The sequence below is a fragment of the Mauremys reevesii genome, linkage group 6, assembly GCF_016161935.1.
Source record: "Mauremys reevesii isolate NIE-2019 linkage group 6, ASM1616193v1, whole genome shotgun sequence".
NCBI lineage: Eukaryota > Metazoa > Chordata > Testudines > Geoemydidae > Mauremys > Mauremys reevesii.
Window position 1 is genome coordinate 81,120,427 of NC_052628.1, and position 7,620 is coordinate 81,128,046.

Here is a 7,620-nt window from a genome sequence, read left to right on the forward strand (position 1 = left end):
TGAAGTCAACAGAAAGATTCCCATTGACTACAGTGGGAGATGGATTAAGCCATGGGTCCAGATCCAGCAAGGTACTTAAGCACATACCTATTTTGAAGCATGTGAGTAATCCTGTGGAATTCAGTTGGACTATTCATGTGCTTAAATACTTTGCTGAACATGAGCCTTTGAAAGGAAATGAAATTAGATTATTTTAAAGCTATTTTAGTCACACCTTGTCAGAATATTGCTGAATGTTTCTTGTAATATGCAACCTCATATCCTTGGGTCCTGGAACAGCACATCCTGGTCATGTATGTGCTTGTGTGTGTTCAGGGGAAGAAACTTCTTTGTTGTAAATTTCAGAGAGTTGCATAATGCATTAGAAAAAAATAATTGAGTTTCTAACTATAGAAATGAGGGGTACCAATTATATTGCAAAAACTTAGATTTTCAGATGTTCTTTTTTCAATTAAAAATTGAAATTTTCCAAGGAAAGTAAATATTTTCATGAAAAATTTTGTTGAATCACCTTCTCCACTCCCAATTTTCTGATGGAAAAACTGCTTCAAAGGGAAAATTTTGACCTCCCCTACTTATTTGCATAATTTCTAACTAAACTCAGGCAAAATTCATTTGTATGCATAGTTCAAAGAAACTGCCATTTAGTTGGTAATATTTTTCCTGTCTTAACTGTTCTAATCTTAACTGGAATGTTTCTAATATCATCTTGGTAATACAAAAATTACTAGAAATTAAATGAACTTTGGATGACATTTTGAAAAGGAAGGCACTATAGAAATATTAAGTGGTGTTGATATTATAAGAAACATGCTGTAATATAAAAATGTCACAGTAATATATGTTGGCAACTTAATTATTGGAGTGAGCTAAATTATAAAGTCATTGTATATTCAATGCATGGATCTTCATACTATTAAGGAGCAGATTTGCTGTTTGTCATCCCATTTGGATGCTTGGCTGTTGACTCATTTTCAAGTGCTGTGTACTGCTTGCCTTGAGCTGAGTTCATATTTAGGGTCCTATCCAGCTCCCATTGAAGAAATTTGATTCTTTCCATTGACTTCAGTGAGACCTGGAATGGACTTTAAAATATAACATTTTCTTGCTTTAATACCAATGGCCATGGCAATGTAAATACCACACTTGATTTATCCATAATGCATCTTATTGGCCAGAGCGCATCTTTGTTCACTTAATGGATATGAAATACCAAGAGCTGTCAGAGGGCCATCAAATGCAATTATAGCACATTTAGCACACTATGCCATGAGAAAATGGTTTCAGAATAACTAGTAATTTATTCTGTGCAAATTGTTCCAACTACATAGTGCACAATGTATAATTGACAGCAATGTACATCATAACAATCTTAACTGAATTACACTAAATAGAAGACAAATTTAGCTCTGCCTTATTTCCACAGAATAAAATTTAATATATTTTGTTTGACAGTCAAAAAGAACTCACCACAAAAAACACTGAACTACTAAGTCAGGAATTTTTAAAGCACGTGTTTTTCTTTTCTGTCGTATGCACAATTTATATATATAAAATAAAATGTAAGTCATTCAAGGCCAAATACTGATTCCCATTGATATCACTGGAAGATTTGCCTGAATAAGGAGTTCAGAATTTGATCCACATTTGGGAGTCTTATGAATGAATTCTAGTTGTTGTTATGAAATTATTCCATCAGTGAAAGACCCTACGTCAAAGTGTATCCACCATTTCTGATAGGACCCACAATAGGTTCACACCAGATTGAGGACAATGGGAAGTACTTAACTTTTATGACTGTGCATTGACTGACCACAAGATATGCTAAGGAGGTATGCTTGAGTTGGGAGGAGATATTTTCTCCTCTTGTCTGAAGAGATGGGGGAAGAGGAAAGAGTGGAAATTCCCCAGACAGGATGAAGAGACAAAAGTGACACTACAGTAGTTTATAAAGGACTAAAGAGGGAAGACACAGAGAGACGGGAACTTTGGGCAGGAGGGGGGAAGAGGAAAAACCAGCAGAGGTCAGAGGAGGCGAGCTTGTGGAGAAGGCTTCAAATTTCAGAATTCAAGCCATGCTCTGCAACAGATTATGACTGTGACCCGGCCCAAAGAATGCTCTAGAGCGGTGAGGAAACTGAGGCAGGGAAATATATGTAGGGTTTATTTTTTAATAGAGTTAGGTATTTCTCATGCTATTAAAAAAAAGAGCCATACTTTGTTCAAGTCCTGTGCAAGGTTTGTATGAATTATGTGCTACACCTTCTGTGACCCCTGAGAAAGTTAAACTAACTCAGAAGGCTCTTGTTTTCAGTGAGATTCTGGGGGAGGGTGTTTTTAAGATATGAGGGAGTCTGAGGGGTCAGTCCTGATTCCAAGGTGCTGGGCAGTGGGCCATGTGGTCTAAACTCTCAGAAGGGCATGCTAGACAGTCTGGACCCCAGGCCAGAGGCAGTGACTAGATACTGTTCAGTCTCCACAGGCATTGCGTCTGAGTGCTCAAGAGGGGTGCTGGGCTGCAGCTGCACAGTGCTACATTATGACAAAATAATTTTACAACTGAAGGAACATAAGGCACTGATCCTGCAATTGAGTGTGAAATGAGGTTCCACGAGGCCACAAAGGTGCAGGATCAGATTCTGAATAGATATATCAGAACTGTACTTTTAGAGTAATATAATTAGGAGCCAAACTATTAAATTATTTAAATATAATCTCTAATACTCCTGTAGTGAAGAAACAATATATATGTCTAACAATATCCAATCAATACATTTCTATTTACATTTAAATGCCAGATTGGATCCCTGTGATTTGTATGAATAAATAGAGAAATAGTAAATAAGAGCAAGGAGATGATTTTATGTCTGTAGACAGCATTGGTGAGATTAGTCCTGGAATACTGCTGTGATGGGTTCTGGGGTACAACGTGGACCTAGAGTACCGCTGTGTCCCCTTAACTCTCCACCCTGGGCTGTCTCTCAGAAGGCTTTGCTAGTAACAAGCAGCAATCTCCTCCAGGAGCTATCACTCAGCACAACTGCATATGGCGCCCCACACCTAACTAAACTGCATGAATGCTCCCATAGCCACTCACAAATCACAGAGAAAGGCACCAGAAAATCTCCCATGCCCACAGCCTTGCACCCCAGAACTGTACCATCTTGTCCTGATCAGAAGCCTGACCAGTGTAAGTTCATTACTCAGTCCACCCCTTCCTGGATGTGGAGAGGACACACTTTAATCTTTGTAAATTGTGCTGAGATTTCCCAAGCACTTCGACCAAAAAATGCTCTTTTAGGTAAAATATAAAACAGGTGTATTAACTACAGAAAGATAGTTTTAAGTGATGATAACTGGTAGGCACAAAAAGTCAGAGATAGTTACCAAAGAAAATAAAAAGTAAGCACATAGTCTAAATCTTAAACCTGAGTAGCCTAAGCAGTATTTGGATCAAGCAGTTTCTCTCACCCCACTGGATGTTGCAGGTAGGTTACAGTCCTTAATACACAGGCTTCCTCTGTAAGCCTGGGACCAGTCTTTGTCCTCAGTTCAGGTCTTTGTCTTCCCAGCATTCCTGTTGCTTCCAGTACAGGTGCGGGAGGAGAAAGGTAAAAGCATGATGCCACTGTCCCTTATTTTATACTCAAGCTTTATCTACACTACACAGTTAAGTGGACTTAAGTTACACCAATGTACAACCACCACTGTAATTAAACTGCTGTTGCATGTCCACACTATATTCCTTGTGTTGTGTTGGTGCATCCACAATAGCAGCTCTTGCATTGACACAGAGAGCAGTGCACCAGAGGTAGCTAGCCCACTCTGAAACTGGTCACAAGGTACTTTGGGAAGGGTTTGCAATGCTCATGGGGGCAGGTACGGTGTCACATGATGAAGGTTTCTTAATCCTAGTGTTCCATGGGCATTCTGCTAGATTGCTAGCCACTAGTCAACTGCCCTTGTAACCTGCAACCCAGCCATCTCTGTCAGAAAGCATGGATCCTGCATTGCTGTTCAGTATTGTGCTGTGCATTATGAACACTAGGCTATAAAAGGTGCTCAATGGGGGGCTATTTGACTGGGGGATGCCTTTAAGGAGATTATTAACACTGCACCACAGCAGTGTGTGTTGCTGTAGTGTGCTGAGTCTGGCATTGTTTGTTTTCAGTGGGCTATGAACCTTGTAATGATGGCTGTTTGTGCCTGAAAAGTAACACCTTTTAAATCACTTTTTAGAGTAGCACTTGGTAATATGACTAAACTGACATTGCTAAACACTAATACAAGAAGCCCACAGAAGTGGAAGGGTGGGAGAAGGGAAAGGAGGGAGAGTTTGTGACAGAGTGTATTTATGTGTGTGTGTGAGAGAGAGACAGTGTGTGTTGGGGGACAGTGAGTGTGTCGGCATGCTGTCAGTTTAAGTACAGTACTCACCAGCCCGAACCCTTGTTTAGATAGCAGCCAGAAGCAATCAGTCCTGAGGCCGAAGCTGGTGCACAGACAGCTGGTGTCCCCCTATTCCTCCATCTTCAACACCAAGATATCAGCCCCACCTCCTTCCGTGGCTCTGCACAGCACAAGTCTCTTCTCCACTCCTCCCCACCCCTGCCCACCAGCCTGCCCCATCTGCCTGCCACTGTGGTCCTAGCGCTGGGGAGAGCAGGATTCCATGTTAATGTTTTGATTCTGTGATTCTCTCAGAGTTCTCCAACAGCCTCCTCTCCCCACAGACCAAGGAGATACACCCCCCCAGGCAGAGGGTGCGTTTGCTGCAGGTAACTGGCATGCTCAGCTGGGCAGTAGCTACATGAGCTCGCCATGCTGAGCAATTTCAAAACTTACTGGGGCTTTGAAAGGAGAGGGGTACGTGCTTATGTAGCTGGATGCAGGGCAATGGAGTTCAAAACTGTGAGCAGAATGGTCACTGTGGGCATTGTGGGATACCTCCTAGAGGCCAGTTATGGTCATGTAACTAAAGCTGTGTCTACACTGACACTTTGTCGATCTAACTTTGCTGCAAAAAACTATGCCTCTTGTTGAGGTGGTATTCCTGGTGGGCCTTGCTGAGTCACAGGGTTGAGCAATCCACATTCTGTGGTGCTTCTGTTACAGAATTGTAAACTCCTTGTTTGCAACTCCCCTGCTATTTAGCATTTGTTTAATGCCCTCCTGGGTATGGATCACCTCCTTTGTTATCACTGGAGAACTAGCAATGGATGACTCACAAACTTACAACATATTTCAACAATAACCATACAGCAAAATCTCATAACTTCATACACACGAATGATACACATATTTTTACAGAACAGTGGGTTTCAACAGATCATGACCTTTCATATGATATCTTACATGGCATGTTTGTATGAAATATCAAAACCGTCTATGAATTGATGAATATGGGGGTTACGGAGTACTACTTTGAGGTACGTGTGATAGAGCTGTACATAGTTGTTTGGTCCACATTTTGAAAAGGATGTTGAAAAATTGCAGAGAGTGCAGAAAAGAGCCACACAAATGATGAGAGCAGGAGAAAATGCCTGACAGTGAGAGACTTAAAGAACTCAATTTACTTAGCTTATCAAAAAGAAGATTGAGAGATGAGTTGATTACAGTGTATAAGTACCTTCATGAAAACATGAAAAAGGCTCTTTAATCTAGTGCAGAAAGGCAGAACAACAGTCACTGGCTGGAAGCAGAAGCCAGAGAAATTAAATTAGAGATTAGGCACACTTTTTTATCAGTGAGGGTCACTGGCCATTGGAACAAACTACTCAGGGAATTGGTGGTTTCTTCATTTTGTGATGTTCAGATGAAGGCTGGCAAATATGCTTTAGGTAAACAAGTTTAAAAGCAAAATGAAGGGATGACACAGGGGTAATGGCCTATGACATTCAGGAGGTCAGACTAGATAATCTAATGGTCCATCCTAGCCTTAAATGCTGAACCTATGATGAGGGAACTTTCTATTGCATGGATCTCTCCCTCTCATGCAGAAGGAGTCTTAGCTGCTACCACAACAGTATCCCCTTTCTGCGTTGGCCTCAGGGAGAGCACTTTTAGTGGATCTGCACATGTGCGGAAGAGATGGCTCTGAGGAGTAGCCAAACCAACATTGTATTTTAAGTAATTCACTTTCAGGAGAAGATAGACATTGATGCCAAGAACAACTCAATCTGCAAAGCTTGTGGGAAGCAGTTTTTCAAACCAATAGTTTTGTTAAAGCAAATTACACACACTCCATTATTTACATGGTTAGATATTCCACACCAAACCATATTCATCAGTATTCATGGAAATGACTTTTGGTCACTATTGACTAACAGTGGATTTGAATCGGTGACCTACAGGTGAAAAGCCATAGCCCAGAGCCATCCAGTTGCCCAAATATAATCATTTTACTCCTGGATAACAGAAATTGGAAAGGGCACACAGCTAGTGAGTTGATGCTTTTTAAAAGGGCATGAAAACAAAACATCTTTTCCATGGTAAATGCATAGTGATTAGAAATTTTGCAAAGAGGGAGGCATTGATTTATTGCTTAACAAAACAGATCTTTTTGAGATTAAGGTATCATCAAACCAATCCCAATCACAATAAAGGTTGAAATAACTCTAGAAAGCATATCCACTCGCTACAAACCTTAGTGATTAAGTGTGTCACTCCAGGAAATTTAGTGATTGACTAAGCAACTTGATGGACTAAGTGTCCCCATCTATAAAGAATTAAGGGCAGATTCCAAAAGCCTGAAGCAGAACAATTGTTATTGAATGCTGAGCCCAAATGATTTAAGGTTTTAAAGTTGTCAATATAATCCCAGCTCTTGAAGTAAAAACTGCAGCACTGGAACAGCAGGATTTAAGATTGGAATAACTCATGGTGCTGAAATTAACACAAAACATTCATTTTCTGAATTCTGGTCTATTAAAAAGGCTTTTTAATATATTTATTAATGTAAAAAAGCCTACACTGTTTAGGGAATGGCTTTAGTGTACCTCACATTGTTCCTGACGTCTTTCAAGGGTGTGATATAATAGAAATTAATCTGGATTAATTGAAAGTGTGAATTTAAACCAAATTAGTTAAACCAGATTAACCCCCCATGAGGACATTCTAATTTGAAATAAAATTGGCCTTTAGTTTACCTTAAGTCACTTCCAAAGCTGAGTAATTATTCTGGAACAGAGTGTCCATATGGGGAGCTATTCTAGAATAGCTGTTGAGGAATAATTTATTCCACAGTAGCTATTCTGGTCAATTTCCTTCTGTAGACAAGTGGGATATGCAACCCCTGGTAACTTACATTTTAGGAAAATATGTTCTGTCTTCCTAACTTCCTTTATCAGTTTCAACTGCATACAATAATCTTTACTTCCTGTTCTAAATGGTAGGTTACTGTGCATTGTAAAAAGTTCCTATTTTGTTCAAAGAAGAGTTTTTTCAGTCTCATGTACTGATGAAGTGAGGTTTTGTAAATACCTAGTCCAGACTTTCTACATGTAATTTAGTTTTTTGAGATCCTATCAAAAAGAGTTCTATAAACATGCATGACTATTACCAATATCACTAACCTTAAGTAAAGTCAATATTAAAATGTAAGCAGTGCCTTGTACTCAA